The 19127-nt window shown below is 42.4% G+C and overlaps 1 long non-coding RNA gene across 1 annotated transcript in view; it reads left to right on the forward strand.

Moving 5' to 3' along the window:
- Nucleotides 1-18326, forward strand: part of LOC103366740 (uncharacterized) — a 40731-nt gene extending 22405 nt beyond the window's left edge. The window contains exons 3-5 of the long non-coding RNA XR_520683.1: nt 2082-2159; nt 9514-9582; nt 16506-18326. This is a non-coding gene — a long non-coding RNA (uncharacterized LOC103366740). The remainder of the gene's footprint in view (nt 1-2081; nt 2160-9513; nt 9583-16505) is intronic.
- The last annotated feature ends 801 nt before the right edge of the window (nt 18327-19127 follow it).

Here is a 19127-nt window from a genome sequence, read left to right on the forward strand (position 1 = left end):
TGCTCCCAAGTCTGCTGGAGCGACAAGAGCTCCACTACAGTAAGAGATAAGGTTAATAATTCAACAATGCTCTCAGAAGTGTTGCATATTTCAAGGATCCTTCAGCAGACCGGTCCACTCTGAATGACTGTGTGTGTTTTCCCCTTTTCTCCTGCTTTTCTTTTCACTAGTTGATATAGTTGCTGAGGTACTGTATAGTGTATCCCAGTATGGCGTGTGAGTGTGAGCACTGCGTCTGCGCACTGCTGGAGGAGTGGATTTCTGTGTCATTCTTCTTCCTCCACCCCTCCCACATTTAGTGCTTTCCTCCCTCCCACTATCCCTCTCTCTCTCTCTCTCTCTCTCTCTCTCTCCTCTCTCTCTCTTTCCCTCTGTGTCTCCCACCCATCTTATGCTCCCTCCCTTCCTCCTCCTCCTCCTCCCCCCGTCCCCCAGTGCAAATACAGTTCCTTGCCGTGTTGGACATGTGATGAAAAAGTGACTGGTTCGCGCGCTCCGCTGCACCTCCTATTTCATCATCAGCGGAGCTTTTCTCTCCTTCACTGTGCGCTCGCTGTCTCCTCCTCTCGTCCTCTCTCTCTCTCCCTCTTCTTTTTCTCTCTCTGTTTCGGTTGCTCCCCTCTTTCTGCTCCAGCCACACGCAAGGGGGAGACTTAAGCTCTGCGAGGGAAAAAAAAAAAAAAGAAAAAAAAAAGTCTGCTGCTATTTCTACAGTCAGGGCCTCCCCACAGCCCGCCCTTCCATAGACGGAGCTTTTTTTTTTTTCACTCACTACTGGCTGGATTTTAACCCTCTGCCTCCAACTAGCTGCACAGCAGCTCTGCAAAACCTGGCAACAAGTTGCTTTTTAGGGGCCTTTTCTTACTTTTGCCGCATTGATTTTTGCACCACTTTGGATTTTGGTACTGTTTCATCTGTTTTCCTGTAATTTATTTTCTAAAAATGTACCGTGTCTTCCTATTTTTTTTTTTTCTCCGCTGCTGGGTTTCTAGTAGTATTTATTTGGTTTCTCTCTTTTTTGGATGGAAATTTGTCAAGGTGGCGTTTCTCAGTGTGATGGGCCTTGTTCCACCTGGAGTGCCAGGGCGCCATTTCTGACGGGTAACCTGCTTGTGGTGGTCTCGTGGTCTGGATGACCACTATGGATGACAATCAGAGAATGTGACCAGTGTCTAAGCGCGGTGCACATATGTGTTTTAAAGAAATGTCCGCGATCAGCGCCAGTGACCGGCGTGAAGCAGCGCACCTTGTTCGTCTTTACTCTGTTTCTCCTTCTATTTCCTTTCCATGTCCTCTCTTTCGCTGTCTCTCTGTGTCTCTCTCTCACCCTTGTTCTCTCTCTTTCACACCGACTCGCTCTCCTAACACGGGAATGAGTGGTGTGCTGAGACGGAGCTCTTTCTGGGACAGGTGCCAACTGCAAACAAAAGACATTAAAAGGCAATAAGAGGAAAAAAAATGTTGTAAACTGTAAAATGTCAGCAGTAGCCCTGCATGTTGTGTCTCTACATGACCAATTTGTGCTGCCATTGCATGTTGGTATGAAGTATTATAACTGATGTTGTGACCGAAGCTGTTGGTAAGACAGAGGTTTGAATACTTTGCCACACTTATTCTAGTGAAGGCATTTCATTCGGGAAGAGGGAGGGAGTAATGTGGGAGACCAGCATATAGACTGCTGAATTATTCATGTGCTCAGCCAAGGCTGTGACTGGACTGGTTGTGCTATTTGCATGCATCAGACATGCTGTTTGTCTGTTTGCTAACATTCCTCATTCAAAGACTTGTTAACCAGCAGACGGGCTTAGCTGGAGCCTTGCAGACAGCCTCATGGCCTCCTATTGTTTCAGGCCTCACCAGGCCTGGACCCAGCTGGTGGCAGGGAAGCCGTGCAGCCCTGAGCTTGGGGCTGAGACTGTGAGGCTGAAAGAGGGAGTGAGTCTGGAGGTGAGACTGACCCGGGCGCTCAGGCAGGAGCTGGGGCCGAGGCACGGCTGTGAACGGGACAGTCTGAGGGGCAATCACTGGGTCTTGCAAGAAGCACCAAACGGGAGCTTATGGCTTTCTCCTCTTCTTGACAGAGATGTGGATGAAAGCGGGAAGAGCTACCGAAATTCGCATCCCGACCGGACATTTACCATCTTTCCCCTCAAAAATCGGTGAGTAATATCTGTTCCTACGTGTGTGTGTGTGTATCTCTGCATGGTTTCGATGGAAGTTTATCCGCGTATTTACGTTTTAGGCTTTCAGTGTTTAACAGGAACCCTGAACAAATAAACATTCGATGCAGTTGAGCTTCCTGCACAAAGTTTCTTTTCACCTGAACGTGCATTTCCACATCTGAATCTAAAAGCCTGCGTGCACATGTAGCTCAGGAACACATACAATAGCACATATAACAACGTCAGCGACTGCTCCCTTAACTTTAAGAACATTTTTCGCTAACTTTCCTGAAACATGCCTGCAGAAACCCTATTCATAATTTAGCAATGCAAAAACATAAGCCATAAATAGCACTTTGATTGCTACTGGGATAATCCTGCTTCGTGGTAATCAGTGAATGAGTGGAAGGCCACAGTTGTGGAGGTATTTCATAGGAGTGATGCGGTCCGGGCTTTGTATGCACTATATGAAGAGAAGTACGTGGTGTACTCATCATTTTGATCAGTTTCGCGTTCTGAAAAGCTTCAATATTAGCTTGTTTTCCACGAGAATATTCATTGAAATTTAGTATTTCTTTGAATTCGAGGTTTTGCGGGTCGTATTTGCCAAGCTTGTATTTATTTTAAGACAAATAGAATCGAGACTAAATATAAAACAGCCAAACAACAAGGTATTTTTCACTTATGTATACATAATCGTAACACTGATCACATATTTTGTGTTTGTGTGTGAATCTACACCTTACATCTTTAAACACAGGATTTTACAGGATTTATGCTTTTGCACAATAACATTTTGTGCGAGTGCATAAAAGCTTCCCTTAAAATGCATCAGGAATTATATTGATACACATGAGAACATCCCCTTGTTTTTATTTGAAGGAAGAACAAACATATAAGAGCAATAAATCTCCATAAACACTCGTAAAACAATTACGCAGAAAACAAAATGTTTAATATATGCAACTAAATTTGACTTCGGATTAGTTATTTTGAATAAAATGTTAATTTCCCTTAGCTCAGATAGTAGATGGTTAACTTTATCAAAATAATGGAAAATCTGAGCTGCATAAGTGTATGAGAAATTGATATAGAAAATATACACCCCCAGGTCTATTCATAACATTTAGCTGGTAGCATTGTTTGTAAGGGTAACCGAATACTACAGCATTCACTGTTTTCAAATATCTTCTTTCATAAATGTGGCATATTTGCAGCTTTTAGAAGGAAACCTTCCGTCTTTGGCCCATATTGTGGTTTGGTTTTCTGATGTGTGCTCTGATGTTGGGCTGCTTGTCTGTAGAAACGAGGACTTTTTCTGAAGGGCAAAGCCAGCCTGATACCACTCAGAGCTTTCAGGTGATTTGAGATTCAGGATTAGCTTTTCTGTACATTAGCGGTTATATTCATTCATATGAATACGAGCTCTGCTTAACTAGCTGTGAACACATGGTTTTGGCTGGCAGAGTATCATGCTACTCCACCCCTAAGGCCTTTTTGGCAGTGAATGGCAAGAGTCCAGGGGAAGGTTGCATGTTGAGAGGCAGATGGCAGGGTTTGTGAGGGTGTTCAGTATTTTCTCTCTCTGTAAAAGTATACCTGACCAGGACAACAGCCTTGTGCAGGCCACAGTGAGGCTTGCTGTGCACTGAAGCAAACTTCAGCTTTATTGCAGCTACACAGCAAAAGCCAATGATGGGACACACACGCACACACACACACACACACAAATGCGGGCACACAGTGAAACATCCATATTCATACGCATGATTATTAATTTTCTTTGAAGCGGTTGCTTAAAATAATACTTTTTAACAAAAGAAACGCTTTTTTTAGTGGTTGTGTCCTCTTTGCTCTTTCAGTGTGTTTTCTTAGGCTCGAAAAAAGGTCGATTTGAAGTGTGCATTCACTTAAATCCGTACAACAGTCAAAATAACTTTTTAGATATTTTATCAGTTAATATATTTCATTTGTTTTCAATCGCTGTATTTTTAAAAATTTGATAGAAACAGCATTGTTCCATGAGCACACTGCAAAAGTAGAGCAAAAACACACTGCAGGCCACAGCTAGAACAACAAGTTCCCAAACTTGAACATGACTGTGGCCTTGAACTTGAACGAGAAAATCTGTCCCTTTCATGAAATCGTATGTTAAATCAGTATTTTTCTCAGACTATATTAGATAATGCTAAGTTCATCGAGTTTCTGTGAAGTTGCTGAAAATTCCATCTGACAAAACTTCAAAAGTTTTTAAAGGTTTGAGCTGAAAAGTGCAAAAGAAAAATATAGCACCATGGTAAAAAAAATCATACATTGTGTAGGATTATTGCTCTACGGTGTTCTCAGTAATTGTAAGTAATTATTATTATATGTCATTTTTATCCAGGCTCTTTAGAAAATGTTTCAGTAATTTTTCGTTTATGTGTTACCTTTAGTCCGTTTTAATTCGTATTTGAATTCGACATATTTGAGTTTTACGTACCAAGTAGTAAACACAGAGGGGGGAAAAACAAAAATATTGCAAAATAATATACTCCTTAATTTTTTTCCTGTGAAGAATGAATTACTTAAAAATTATAAAAACTCTGCCATTCAGTTCCAAACATTACTTAGGGATTTTTTTTCCTTTGTATGCATCTATACACAGGAAACTACACCAGAGTGCATGAAACTAAATAACATCTATTATAAGACAAATGTGTATATTTTTATTTTTATTTAAATGCAGTAATAGTTGACGAATGCACAGCATCAGCATATTTAGCTGTGAGTGTGTGTGAGAGTGTGTGTGTTGGAGAGTGTGTGTGAGTGTGTGTGTGTGTGTGAGTGTGTAAAACAATGCATGTGCAGGTTTGGGCATGTGTCCTCCACTTGTTGCTGGATCGTGAATTCGATTTTTTGTGAGTGGTTGTGGATATTTTTAATTGTTATAATAGTTCAATGCAATTTGGGATTTTAAAAATAATTTTATGGCAAAACCAGAGATCTAGCATATGTGTCTTTATTATTATTTTAAACAGTTACAATAAAAAAAGTACGTATTTATTGTTGTGATAATTCTCAGAATTTAGTTTGACCTTATATTTATCTAGTTTTACCTTTAGACTGGTGTAGGAAAAAAAATGCACAGGGCAATTATTGCATGAGTTATTTAATTCTGGATCCTAATTGCTCCAAATTTTGTGTTCTCAATAATATTATGAGCATAAATAGCCTTACAAACTGCCAGCCTGGGGCACTGCCACATGTCTGAGTTAATCGTACTTAATATTAAAAATCGCTTTTCACACAACACTGACAGAGGGAATTAACAGATGGGAACAATACCATTTGGGGGTGTAATATTGCTGTCTGTTGTGCTGTTGTTGCCTAAATAGAGACGAAAGATAATTTTGTTCTCTGGATTACTTCAGATTGTGTCCTCTGGTCATGTGTCGTGTAGCAGCACTGTAAAGACTCCCGAATGCCTCTGGATGTGAGTTTTTCAGCCAGATACATTTGAAGTGTTGAGTGTGTGGTTTAGGTCATGTGCCAGTACTCAGTGTATTCTTACTAGTGCAGCACACAGTGAAAATGACTCATTCACCAGTACAACACAGCAATAAGCCACCAATACACTGCTTCATTTGTTAAATGGATAAATTGGTATTTAAGATTATGTGATTTTGTTTCATTTATGAGCTCGCTGTGATGTTGTGAATTCCATCCAATTTCCTCCTGGCTAATATGAAATCCAGATTGGATTGGTGAATGGGGGCCAAGTCAGCACTCACTGTAAATATTTTTTTTTTCTGCCATTATAATGAAGCCTCTTTTATTTCTTGCTGCTAAAGTGGCTTCAGTGTTCTGTTTTAAGTATAATAAAACTGAGAAACCCAGCATAATGAAAGTTAAATTGTATGTTTTACCTCTCGGGAGGACTGTGAGGGTTTGGGATTCTAGACGTACATGACTGACCAGGCTGCCTTTACTGAAATGCATGTAGTACATTTAATATATTCGCCCATTCAGTATTATTTGATTTACTATGTATTTAATAAATGTTTTTAAAAAAAGAGAGAGATACGTTTATTCCTTGTTAACTATATACCGTCTGAAATTTAGATTTTTGCTAAAGTAATATATTTTGTGTTCACAGATCAATTTAATTGCTCAAATAATTCAAAAATGTAGACACTTCATGTGAAAATCTCTCGCTGTAGGAAAGGTAGACATATTTTCTATTCTTAACAAATGGATATTTAATGTGTTAAAATAATAATAATAATAATTTGATGTTACAAATGTGTTTATATAGGTTTTCTACATTGTGACTTTGCAGTCCCTTCTCATACTGATGTGCAGTATTCTTACACAAAGTGGGGAAAAGTAGCACCGTGCAGCGGGTTAATACACACAGGAAAGAAATGGAGTTAACTTGAAATTAACCACTTTTGTAGCCCAGCACCTCTAAAGGTCACAGTGCATTCCACAAAAACCTGTGATACACTTGTATTTTACCGTACTTCTGTCAATCACAGCAGCTTCTTCTTTGGGCTTTAAATTAGCAATTGTTAGTTCGTTATGAAAATCAAGGTTCAAAATCTCCTCCGGTCCAGTCAGATCGGGTTTCTGCGGTAGAAGCTGACCAGGCTTCCCGGTTGCCCTCCTGTACTGTGAATGTGGTAGAGCAGATGAGTGGATCTACAGTGGCCACTACAGGCTGTGGCACACTCATACAGGATCAGCACCACAGTACAGTAGAAAGTAGGCCAGGCCTGAAAAGAGAGGAGAAGAGCTGGACAAAGAGGCCGAGACTTCGTTACGTAGACTCACATATATCCATATACGTGCGTTTTTGGTGTTGCGGTCGTCTGTGCAGGTGCTGAAATTATTGCACAAAAACGAAATAGTCAAGGCTTAATAAACATTATAATTACAGACACGTATATGGATGCAGTTACACACATGTTGCCATGTGCACACAAAAGTCTGTAAACCTGCTTTCCCTCAACCCTCCCACTATACATGGAAGCCATTAGTGCATTACACCAGTGACTTCTAAGGACTGGCCATTTTATTCTCCCTGTGTTAATCAGGATGTCAGCTGGGAGTGTCACATGTAATTTATCCACAAAACCACAGCAGCTCCACAGAGACGGTAAGCACAGTCGAAATGACATAATATTGGACTGGGGAGAGTTTCAGGGGGTGACAGATGATGTAGATTTTCCCCTCCTGTACCTATCCCTCTTTTCCTTCCGATGTTCTGAAACAAGACCTGTGCAACTTTCACACGGTTGCTTTACATTATGGACTTTTATAGCTGAGGTTCAAGTTTTTCTCTCTCTTTTTTTGCAAGTTTTTTTTTTTTGTTCAAGGGCATTTTTTTTTTTTTTTACACATTTGCTGCACAACTAAAGTCTCGCTGCTGAAAACTGAGCATTTAAACATCTTTCTCAGAGAGAATTTGTCAAAAGTTTGACAGATTTCTTCAATCCATCAACGATTTTATTTTAAATCATTCAAATGAAACTCGCTCAATGCATTCAGTATGTATTTTAGAAACTTCAGTCTGTGGTGTACAGCATCACGTGTGAGTGTCTCCCAGCACGCATTGTCAGGACAGATACTTGTTTTATGTACCTGCCAGGCAAAGCGATATTCCAGATAACGCTGCGCTGCACCCACTCAACTTTTCTTTTCCAGCGCTCATATATTTCTTCAGCTTTTGGCCTCTGCTGTCGCCAAAGCAATTTAGTCAGAGGAAAAATGCAGAATCAGCAACATTGTTCCACTTGGAGGTAAAATTGGAAGTGTTGAAAGGCCTCGCCTGCAACTCTCCAACTATCAAAATACTGTAAATCCCTTCCCTCACCTCACCTCCACTTCATCACTTTCATACTGCTCATCAGCGCTGAGCTAAATTATGTTGGCTACATTCTGTGAAATGCACCAGTTTGGGCTTTCTTTTGTTTCTCAGTTTGGTTGACTGCAGTTTCTTCTGATTTCCACTGTGTAACCCAGCACTCCAGTAATGTTTATATACTCAGGTTTCCTTGCTTACACTGCTGTTATGTCTGAGTGACCGAAAAGTTGTAGGATTTTGAGTCAAACACAACAGGAATCACCTCACCGATAGGAGCACTTCAAAACTTCAGCTAAATAAAAAATATTTTATAACACAGGCCGGTTTTTAAAACTGTATTGTTTTCCTACAGTACTTGCAGCCATCCATGTGGTACATATACTGTAGACTATCCCCTCTGCACATACTCGCCCAGGCTTCATGAGTCATCAACATGCATACACACACAAACAACACACCCACACTCACACACAGAGTGCAGCGAGTGCACAGCTCGGACATGAATCTCCCTCCATGGGCTGGAGGAGTTGGGTTACTCATGAGCCCATAAACATGTGCTGGCAGCACTCCAAGGCACTGCACTGTAATTACAAACGTTAGAAACAATATATAAAAGACCCTTCCCCGGCAAGGCCGTGTCCCGCGCTGCAATTAGCATCCTTGTACAGAATTATCACCCTTCAGCAGCCGCCACCGCACCGAGTGGAGGCCTTTAATTGGCAGTGTCCTCCTTGGTCTGCTAGAGGACAACCCTCACATCTCTCTTTATCCTCCATCACACTCTATTTTTCTGCAATCTGAGATTTGACTAATGATGACTAACTGCCCCTGTTGTCCTTCGCCCCATTCCACCTCCACACGATTGCGCTGGCAATCGCATGCACGCTGCAAGACACCAGCAGCACGGGCGCATGTTAAAAGCCATCTCGTACATTAACGCTGTGCAGCCCGTACGTGCCCTCATGTGTGAACTGAACATACTGTGCTGCATGTGCAGAAAATCGCTTATTATACTCACAAGTACACGCAGATGCGCCACTTCACCCACGCACATGACACTGTAGGCTTTCAGTAATACAGCATGCCAAAGAGTGTGCACGTATGCAGCGAGTGGGTGCTACTGGGCAAGGCCAAGGCCGCCGCCGAGCTTGTGTGTTGGTGTTGGGTGAGCATGCGGCAGTAAGAGTTGGCCAGTGCACAGGCCAGCAGAGAGGGTGCGGTGTGTTACATGTTCCACTAATGAGTTTCCTTGGCCAGGCAAAACTGTAGGGCGAGCTTATTAGTAAACAGGCTACAGAGAAAAGACCCTACAGCCCAGTGCTGCTGCTGCTGCTGCTGCTGCTGCTGCTGCTGCTGCTGGCTCTCTAACTGATCACTCTCTGTTTCTGCTCCTCTCTATTGTTTTCTCCTCCTCTCTGTGTCTGTCTCTGTAAATTGTCTCTCCCTTCAACTCAACAATTCTCACTCTCTGTTTTTTTTTTGTCTGTCTCTCTCTTCTTGTAGCCACAGGCACAAACAATTTGGCCAGCAAGTGAAATCACGGACAGACAGACTGGCGATCACAGCAGCATTGTAAGTACTGTAATGTACTGTAAATTTAATATGTTGTTATTTAATAATGTAATGCCATTGTGTTGTCTTGCATTTCATTTAATGAGATAGGGTCTGTAATTAGATGCGGTGAAAGTTTCATTTGTTATAAGCATGTAACTGCTCTGTCTACATCTATTTTCCTCCTCTTTCCGAGACTTATTATAATGTGAGCCTGCATTAGATTAAATCATCATGGCGGGATATTGTGTCTTTATCCCATTTGAAAGGCCAAGTGGTCCCATTGGCTTATTAGTGCGGTACATTAAGACGCAAAAACAAACATATTCTTCAGTGCACATGCAGAGAAAACACTTACGGTCTAATCTTAATTGTCCACTAGGCATAGTGGAAGTCTTGACTCTGTCTGTGCCTGGTCCTGGATCTGTTAGAAAATGGCTTCCACTCTGTGCCTTCCAGCTCTCAGCTCCCCACCGCCATTTTGTGTATCGCTGCCAAAGTAGTCAGGTAGCAGGATGAGAGGGACAGAGTGAAGTGGGAGAGAAAAAAGTGGGTGCAACTGGATGCTGAGTTAAAATAAACTGAGAGGAGTGGAAGGAATCGGAGGAAAGCGGCGCTCCAATGCACAGTGACAGAATACTTAACATGTCTTTTTCTCATGGAGAGATGTATTAATTGTTCCTGGCTGACTATACAGAAACATGCAGCCTCCCTCTTTGGACCCCTTCGCTGCTCCTCTTCTCAAAGAGCTGACTTTGGGTGGACACCAGAAACACTTCTTTGTCGTTTGGGCAAACGTGCTGGCAGAGGCCACAGCTGTATCGCCCCCTCCGCCCTCCATCAGTCCTCCCGCTCTCCTAACAAAACCTGCCTGCTCCTGCCTCCCCAGAGCCTGTGTGCACGGGTGCAGCTTTAACCTCTGCTTTAATACCTGTCTCCACCCTAACCACTGTGTGCCGTTAGCTGTAGCTTCAACCCCAACTGCGCCTGTATCATATGCACTTAGTAACCCCAGGCCCCACCCTACAACCTCCAGCTACAGTAAATAGCTGTCTGCAGCTCTGGAATTCTGCATGCGCCAGGCATTTGATTACATGTGCAGATGTTATTAAAATCCTCCTCTCATCTGACCCCAAGACCACAGATACTATATCAAGTTTTCAGTTGGTGTCTGATGCTGCTGTCCTCTCGGTCGCCCACCTACCTGACAAAATCACTCTAAATCATCAGGCGTTTTAGCTCATGCTATTATGAGCGAGGCTTTAAGATTATTGGGAAAAAAATACAGACGATGTTTTTTTTCAGTTGTATAAAATCAAATTATTATAACTGATGAACCATTTCAAGTTTAACAGCTCAATATTCATCAGTTGCCACATGATTTTTTTTCAACAGTTTAAGGAATTAGCTTTTAAAGGTTTATTGTATTTTAAAAAGAGGTGCTAACTTTGACACCTTTGACATAGATTAAACATTGTTGTTCAGCTTTATGCTGCTTCATGGAAGAACCTCAATCATCCTTAATACAACTTTATAAATGAGCAGAAAATATATGTTGTTGTCTGTGGTTTAAAACACATAGAAAAACAGTGCAAGCACATAACTGGGTAATATATGTGTTTATGGCCTGCAGCGATGCTGTAAAAACTCCCTCAGTGTATCACTGTGTCTCTCTGCTGCCATGTAACTGATTTAGACACTAGGTGCAAAATATAGCAGACGTCCCTCCAGCAGTAAAACCTGGCCTATTTAGGCCTGTCACAGACAAGCTCTCATTGAGACAGGCAGTCAGTCAGTGGCTTCACTAACAGTTCAGAATGCCCTCTGTCCCCTTTGGCTACTCACTCCTTAATCTGGCCATGTGTTTGCATATGGGACAGAGCGGCCTCCATATTGTGTTTGTGGAATGAATTATGAATGCTATTGCATAACCGTGGCCTGTTTCTAGGGCATACTGTATCTCTACAGCATCTACCCAGAGACCAAAGCATGAATACATTTACCCAGCCTAGACCTCTTGGAAATGATACTGTGAAGCTGGCCTGCCTGCGTTTGTTTATGGTTATATAGAGCAGATGGCCATGCAACATGGTCACATATCACACACTGGCTGCCTCGCTGGTTCTGCCACACACATAAATGCTTATAGGCAGAAACGTAGCACTATTTGAAGGCGATTCAAAGCCACAGAAATCCATTCATTATTCCTCTATAACTCACTAGGGAGAAAGTATTAAATCTCTTTATCAGAGAACATTACTGTGTATTCCCCTTCATACTGGCAGCTGTCCTGGAACTATAGGCACTAGTGCTAAAAACTGCTGCCAAATCAAGCTTTTCAATGCTAACTGTGGTTAACTGTACTGTATTTACAGCCTTAGCTTTCAGCTGCAACTGCTAACCACAGTAGTGAGTGTGACTACACCCAGCTGTATCCTGGAAGTAACAAGCTCTTCAAGGTTACAAACTGTACAGATCCCTGTCTGCGTACTCCGGCCTTCTGTCTGTCAGCTGAAGTTCATATCCAGGGAGAAAGGTATTTGTCCCACCCTCTAAATATAGCTGGCGACAGATGCAGCTCAATGGGGCACTGCCCAAGCTGAAAGGGGCCCTGCAGGCAGGCCAGAGCAGAGCAGGGCATGCAGACGTGTCAGAACTATAGACTTCCTCTAATAGACAGACCCTATAGGTCACCAGCCGCCACATGGCAGTGCATGTTTCACCAGCTCCCATTAGCATGGCGACACAAAGACTAAGCCTGCAAACTTTTACATGAGTATAAAACAGGCAGCATTTAATGTATTTAGCGTTTTATGAGATGAATATTGACAAAGTGCATTGCTGCCAAGTATCAAAGTGCCGTCTGTCAAGAAACAGAAATTCGTTATCATCTTCCTCATTAGGTCTTTATAGACATAATGAAATTAGTGCTTTACTTTGAAATCTTTTTTAGCTTGCCCACAATTTAAACAGTTTTAGTGTACCGAATTACAAAACTTTTAACCTTATAACCCTAAAGAGGCTGCACCAGTCCTGGGTCCTGGATGCTGCTTCTCCTGTGTAAATTTGCATCTGCTTCTAACAGAGGAAGTCATTCAAGCATATGCCGAAAACTGACATGAGAAAATAATGGATGAGGTGCAATTATGTACTTTTCTACCACTTAGCAAAGATAAAACAAAAATCCATTTGTAAAAAAATAATAATAAATTCTTCTTATTAATGTGTTAAGTGTCCTCGATTTAATCATCAGTTCAGTTCAGTTGAGCTATTAGAGTGTAATGAAGCGTCTGTGTGGGGTTTTTGTCTTCCCCCCCTAAAATGAGACTGGTTACCTTTAGCGCTAATGTACGTGGTGGTCGAAGCGTGTTTAAAGTGTTCTAATATGCAACAGTAACAGACACCTGCTATAAACAAGCCATTCCTGTGTAGACCTGTGTCATGGAGTGCATCCTGCAGCCTGTGAGCATATGCATGCAAATGGGGTGTATGTTTCTCTGTGTACATGTGACTGTATACTGTGTGAGAGAGATGAGAAGCAGCTGGCAAGGTTGGGCTGAGTGGTCTGGGCAACCCCTGCTGCGTGCCCTGTCATTACAATGATTGGGGTCATTTTTTACCTCTAAAGATGGGGCCGCGAGGCTGCGCCGGGATCAGCTAAGTCTGCCTAATCCAACCCTTTTCACCTGGCATGTTTATGGCCCTACTGGGGGATGGAGGGGTAAGTCACCGGGGCCAGTTCATCTCACAGCCTGACAGGCAGACACACATATTATGCACATAGGCGTGAGTACATGCACACTCCATCACACACGTATGCACATGTTGACCTGCACACAGAAACACCACCAGTACGGTACACATGCATCAGTGTTGGTGCCTAGACCTTTTACTGTACACTCACGCACCCATAAAGTCGCTGTTCTTTCTCTCTCCTAACACGCATTCGCGCAAGGTTTGCGAGCTCAATATCTGCCTCATGCAGAGGTGACGAGGAGGTCAGCCTGTCTGACTTTGAGCAGAATCCCCCTGTGGCTTGCCCCAGCCATTCCCTGTGGCATGTGTAACAGGACCTGCCCATGCAGCCTCTCCTCTTCCCCCTGCTCCTGTCCTCCTCCTCCTCCTCCTCCTCCTCCTACTGCTGCCTGCCCCTTGGCCCTGGTATAAATAGATGGGTCATGCCTGCTGTGCTACCCTGAGGGGGCGTGTGGGGGAGGAGGGGGGCACAGTAGCCATGCTTCCCTTTATAAATGCTCTGCCGTTTTCTATGTGGATTCCTCCTGTCTGTACCCAGGCTTCTCTTGTGGCCGGGCACTCACGTAGATGCACACAGACGAGAGAGAAACAGGTATTTCGGACCACATCAGTCGTATATAGGGAAGCCACAATGACGAGCACATTGCGGTTGACTGTACTTGTAAAACTTAAGCGTCCATATAGTGTTGTGGTGCCGTAAAGGACAGGCGGAGGAGGAAGTGCCTGAAAAAGAGCCGTTTCTTTAAAGTCACCAAGTTTAAATAAAGATGAAAAGTGAGCTACAGTCAGTACAGTGAGTAACTTTCTACACTGAATATCACTTCATTTTTTTTTTTGCTATATTAGTGCCACTACAAAACCTTTCATTTCAGGAACAAAGTACAAATACCTCAATAATATCCTGAATTAAATAATCCAAATTTGGTATGTTAAAAAAAAACAGCAATTATCCAATCATATGTGAGTAAACAAGATGATGATGTCACATTTCTGCACTTGAAATTGTGCGATATTCTGTGCTGGTCATCAATATGTGTACTCAACAGTTTGATACAAAGCCTTATTTATGGGTCCTGCAATTGCCTCAGTATTTGCACAACTGTGCTGCTATCATGGTCAAGAGTCTCTCACAATGGAGATATCATAATCTCAAAAACCTATCTGGATAATTTAAGGCTTACAATAAATGTACACATGTACACACCCACAACCCCCACAGCACATTTACAACAATAAACAAGCGATTTAATCAAATTGTTTTTAACTTATAACATGATGGATGAGTAGAAATTTGCTGGATTAATTAGGATTTGAGGTTGTATGTTGTGTAAAAGCTTCTTTTTCTGAATTATCCGCCCACTGACTGACCACAGAACCCCCAAAGATCAGCTTACAAGGTTACAGCGCTCCACCTTACTATCGCTGCAGTTCAGCTCAGCTTCGGTATTGATTGATAGGCGCTGTAGCACTTAGACTCAAGTGTGATTGAATTAAAGTGACTTTTTAAGCCATGCGTGCCTTTGCTGTGAACACTGTGTGAAACTGTGATGAGGTAAATGAATACCATGTTTTTTAGTATCAACTCTGAAGGGTGTTTTTCCAGGTTTGCACGCGCGAACATGTGCGTGCATTTGAAACGGTGTCCTTGTGTGTGTGTGTATTTGTTTATGCACCCGTGCGTACATGCCCCACGGTGTGTGTGTTTGTGTGACATTATGAGACGATGAGGTGTAGAAAGCAGGACTTTGCACCACGGCCCCTCTAAACAGCTAATGGAGGTGTGAGGCTCAAGCAGCATATCGGTTACAGACACTGTGCTTTCAAGTGAAGGAATGTTTGCTGAGTTTGCATACTTTTAAGAAGGCTGGATTTCAGGTGGACAACCTCTCAATAAAGGAGGTGTTTTTAGATCGCATTGCATAACTGCATAAAAAACCCCTAAACAAGTGTGCGCGAGGGTACACTGCTGTGTGTATATGTGCTTGCATTGCATATTGGTCTTCTGCAGTACGTGTGTGTGGGAGTGAGTGTGAATATTTCCCTGTCACTGGCTGATGGCAACTGGCTTCACTTGAAAGCAATAGCTTTCCTGGACATGCACTCTATTGGTCGGGACCCCAGGGCCATATACTATATTAGATTGAAGTATGTCCAGTCAGCAGACTGAGAGGACAGTGTGCCTTGACCCTACCTTATGAAGTCGGGGCCCCACGCCTCTGAGCGTTTTGCAGGACTGCACAATGAGAACTGGCCTACATGCTGTAGCAGACAGTTTTCTGTATTTAGTTACTGTTTAAGCACTTCAAGTCAATGCATATTAATGATTTTTTTAAATGCTTGGTTTGAATATAATAAAAGAACTACTTTCATTTAAAGTTCAGGTTTTCTGCATAACAGTGTTCTAATGCTCATTTCAAGTTCAAAATGTAAAAAAAAACAACAACAATTTTTCAATTTTTATTGTTGTTTGTTTTGCTGTTGAATAGCATGAGCTTTAAATGAAATCTGTCCCTGTGCAGTATTCTCTCTGTGTGGCCCTACAGTAGGTTTCCTTATTTCTACCATCAGCTTGTGTCTGTCTGCAAAGTGTCTGTGTGCTCCATGTGTGTGTGTGTGTGTGTGTGTGTTACCTCGTAAGGGTGTGTGCCTGTGCATACTTACAAGCCACAGCGCTATGGTGTAAGTAAGGCAGTGTTGAATAATGCAGAGAGCCTCAGACTCACCACTGAGCAGACACAATGGGGCCTCTCAGCTCAAGACATACCGTTCTGTATTGTGCTGCGCTGTACATTTGCGCCTTCACATATGTGATGCTATTACTGAAGAGGTGCATGCTGACAAAGATCACTCAGATATGGTTTTTGCTTCAGCGGATTGTGTGACAGTCAAACATGCAAAACGGTGTGGTTTTATCACACGAGCATGAGCCGTGCAGAGTTTCATGTGAGCATACTGTAAATAAACTTAACCCCACGCACAAATTGTAAGCAAACCTCAACAATATGTTTTCACCCCCAAAAAATCCAAACCTCTCTCTTACAAACTGTCAGCCACCGGGGTGTTTGCAATTGATCTTGCAGACGTCAAATCTAAAAGTCATCATGTTGAGGTATTTCTGTATTTCTCTGTTTTCCTTTGTTGCACAAGTAACAGATTTTCCCTCTCCGGGTTTTGTTTTTTTTTTTCAGACGGAGTCTACCTGACATGCTGTTGAAACGGTGATGGAGGGAGGAGGCGATAGGCCAGTGCGCCCCCCCTCCTCCACTTCGCTGCATGTTACAGAGCAGGTGAGAAACATTAACAGAGGCAGCGACTGCGGCCTCTGCTCCACACATGTGGGCCAGGATATGAGCTAGCTCCAGCTCGCCTACTCTCAACACTGGTCAGTAATGTTAACACTCTCCTCTCAGAACCACAGAATACGGCCCAGAGGAACTGGAAACAGCACAGATTATTGTGCAGATCTTTTTCTTTTTGTCACTTATCGTACATTTTTATAAACATAAGCTACAGAGCAGTTCTTTACCTATGTGATAGGTACAGGTTGCAAACAACTAGTAGTTTTCCTTTCAGACTTTCATGTGAATCATTACAGAGCTCTGAAATGGCAAAACTTAATTCTTTGTTCATGTTAATCTTCCTGCCAGCAGTCTGACATTGATATACTAAATTCTAAAACACACATAGAAAGTATTTATTGAACATTACACTTGATGTTGATAGTTTAGAGGTGAAACTACTTTCATTAAATTTCTCATTGTTAATGTACCATTTTAGTTACTTATTGGGTGCATTTGAATATGTAAATATCTTGGCTATACAATTTGTTTGGGACATGTGCACCTTGTTGGGTCATTTGAATTCCCTCTCAGCTCCAGCCATGAACTCAGAGACCCAGTTGTCACATTGTGTTCTGAACACACAGACTCCAGTCAAAGCAGTTGAGGTGTCCCACAGGAGAATGGCCTGTATATTTGTGTTTCTGTGAATCATAACCGCTGTTTTGCATTCAGTGAGGTGTGTCAAAGCGGATTACCTGCATGAACGGGGACCTGAAAGGACTTTGTTTTTTAAGGACTGTCCTTTGGGGTGAGGTAGTAGGTTGTATAGTTTTAGGGTCATACCCTTCCTGTCAGATAACTATACAACTTACTGTCTTTCCTGAAGTGGCTGTAATGTCGTCAGATGCCATTGTTGGAGCTTTTGGATCCAGATCAACACTGGAATGTGCCTGTTTGCTCACTGACTGCTAAGGACATAACTCGGTTGCAGCATTTGATAGCAGTAAGTCATTTAGGATTGTATCTGCTTGAAGAATTTTTCCATCTTGTGATTTTCACAGTTGTACTTTATGATCAATAAAAACTTTTTTTTTTCTGAATCTCTTTGTACTACACAAACAACAGCAAAACTATTTTCTTAATATCTCCTGTGACGCTGTATGCTGTGTAAACACTGTCAGCTTTTATTTACTTTTGCTCGTATTTAACTGTCTCGTGTATGATTATGACAAGATTGTGTTTTAAAAATTAAAACTTGACTTGCAGGCTTAGTCGTTGCTGCTTCTCTGTGATTTGAAGTGTATCTGTTGTTGAATGAGTATGTGTTTATGTTGCTATGAGCAAATGCACCGTGTTTGTCTGTTCACACCAAAGACTGCCAACCTGTAGGACCTTTCTGATGTTCGTACGGGGTGAGGTAGTAGGTTGTGTGGTTTCAGGGTAGTGATTTTGCCCAATCAGGAGATAACTATACAACCTACTGCCTTCCCTGAAGGGCAGCAATACTACACCATACAGACATCAGGAGACATCAGAAAGACTCCCAAAATCAAAAGACCAAACCAGGTCAACTGTCTGGCCTAGAGCCACTTCTTACCTGGGAAACAAGCGTCCGCAGTCAATCGTAGCAAAGAGAACCAGCAGGTAAAGTCTTTTCACTCTGGAATTTTTCTTTGATTTGGATGTTCTACTTCAAACAATAATAAATTTAAAAAAAGAAAAATAAGATGAGAAATTTGTCTTTTGTGTTCTGTTCTTTGGTTTGTTCTCACATCCCACGTTTCAAACTCTGAGGCTATTTACAGTTGAACAACTGCACTGATGCCAAATGGTTTCCAAAGGCCTGCCAGTCTTGTGATGAAGTTTACATACAGGATGCGTGAGAGCTTTACTCTCTTGCTGTGAAAGCCAGAACTTATCGTCAATGTGGCACTCATCTGGAACATCGCTGGTCAGTTCTGATCACTCCATCCAGTCTGCTAAGCCTGTATTGAACATATCCAAACATTGCTGTCATTGTGTGCTGAGTTGTTTAGAAAATATTGGAACTATATCTGGGGGGGGATGACATTTTGACTACCTCCATCCAGTCCTGGGATCAGCTAGCAGCCTAGATAAAACCCCAGAGCAAAGCAAATGGAAAGAAGAGCCATGGCACTATCTCACCTCCTGGACTACAGCATGATCCATATGGCAACAGATGATGGTTATAGTATTCTGTCACTCTCTGGCCAGCAACACACACACACACACACACACACAGATAACGAGGTGAGTGCCAGCCGGTAATAGGCCAACTTGGGCATCAGACATGCCTCACTGTCTGAGACCGCAGTCCTGTATCTCATATCAAGGTCAGTGAGAGCCCTCGCTCACCCCTGTATCTGCACTCAACAGCCAAGTAACCAACGATCAACTTTGTGTCAAAGGTAACTGCTTATTAATATGCGGTCAGCGCAGACATTAAAATTCTACCGTGCACACTTGTGCTGCCTCACTTTGTATGCCACACATATCAGTCAGCGTTCA

Source organism: Stegastes partitus, unplaced genomic scaffold (genome assembly GCF_000690725.1).
Source record: "Stegastes partitus isolate 25-593 unplaced genomic scaffold, Stegastes_partitus-1.0.2 Scaffold971, whole genome shotgun sequence".
NCBI lineage: Eukaryota > Metazoa > Chordata > Actinopteri > Pomacentridae > Stegastes > Stegastes partitus.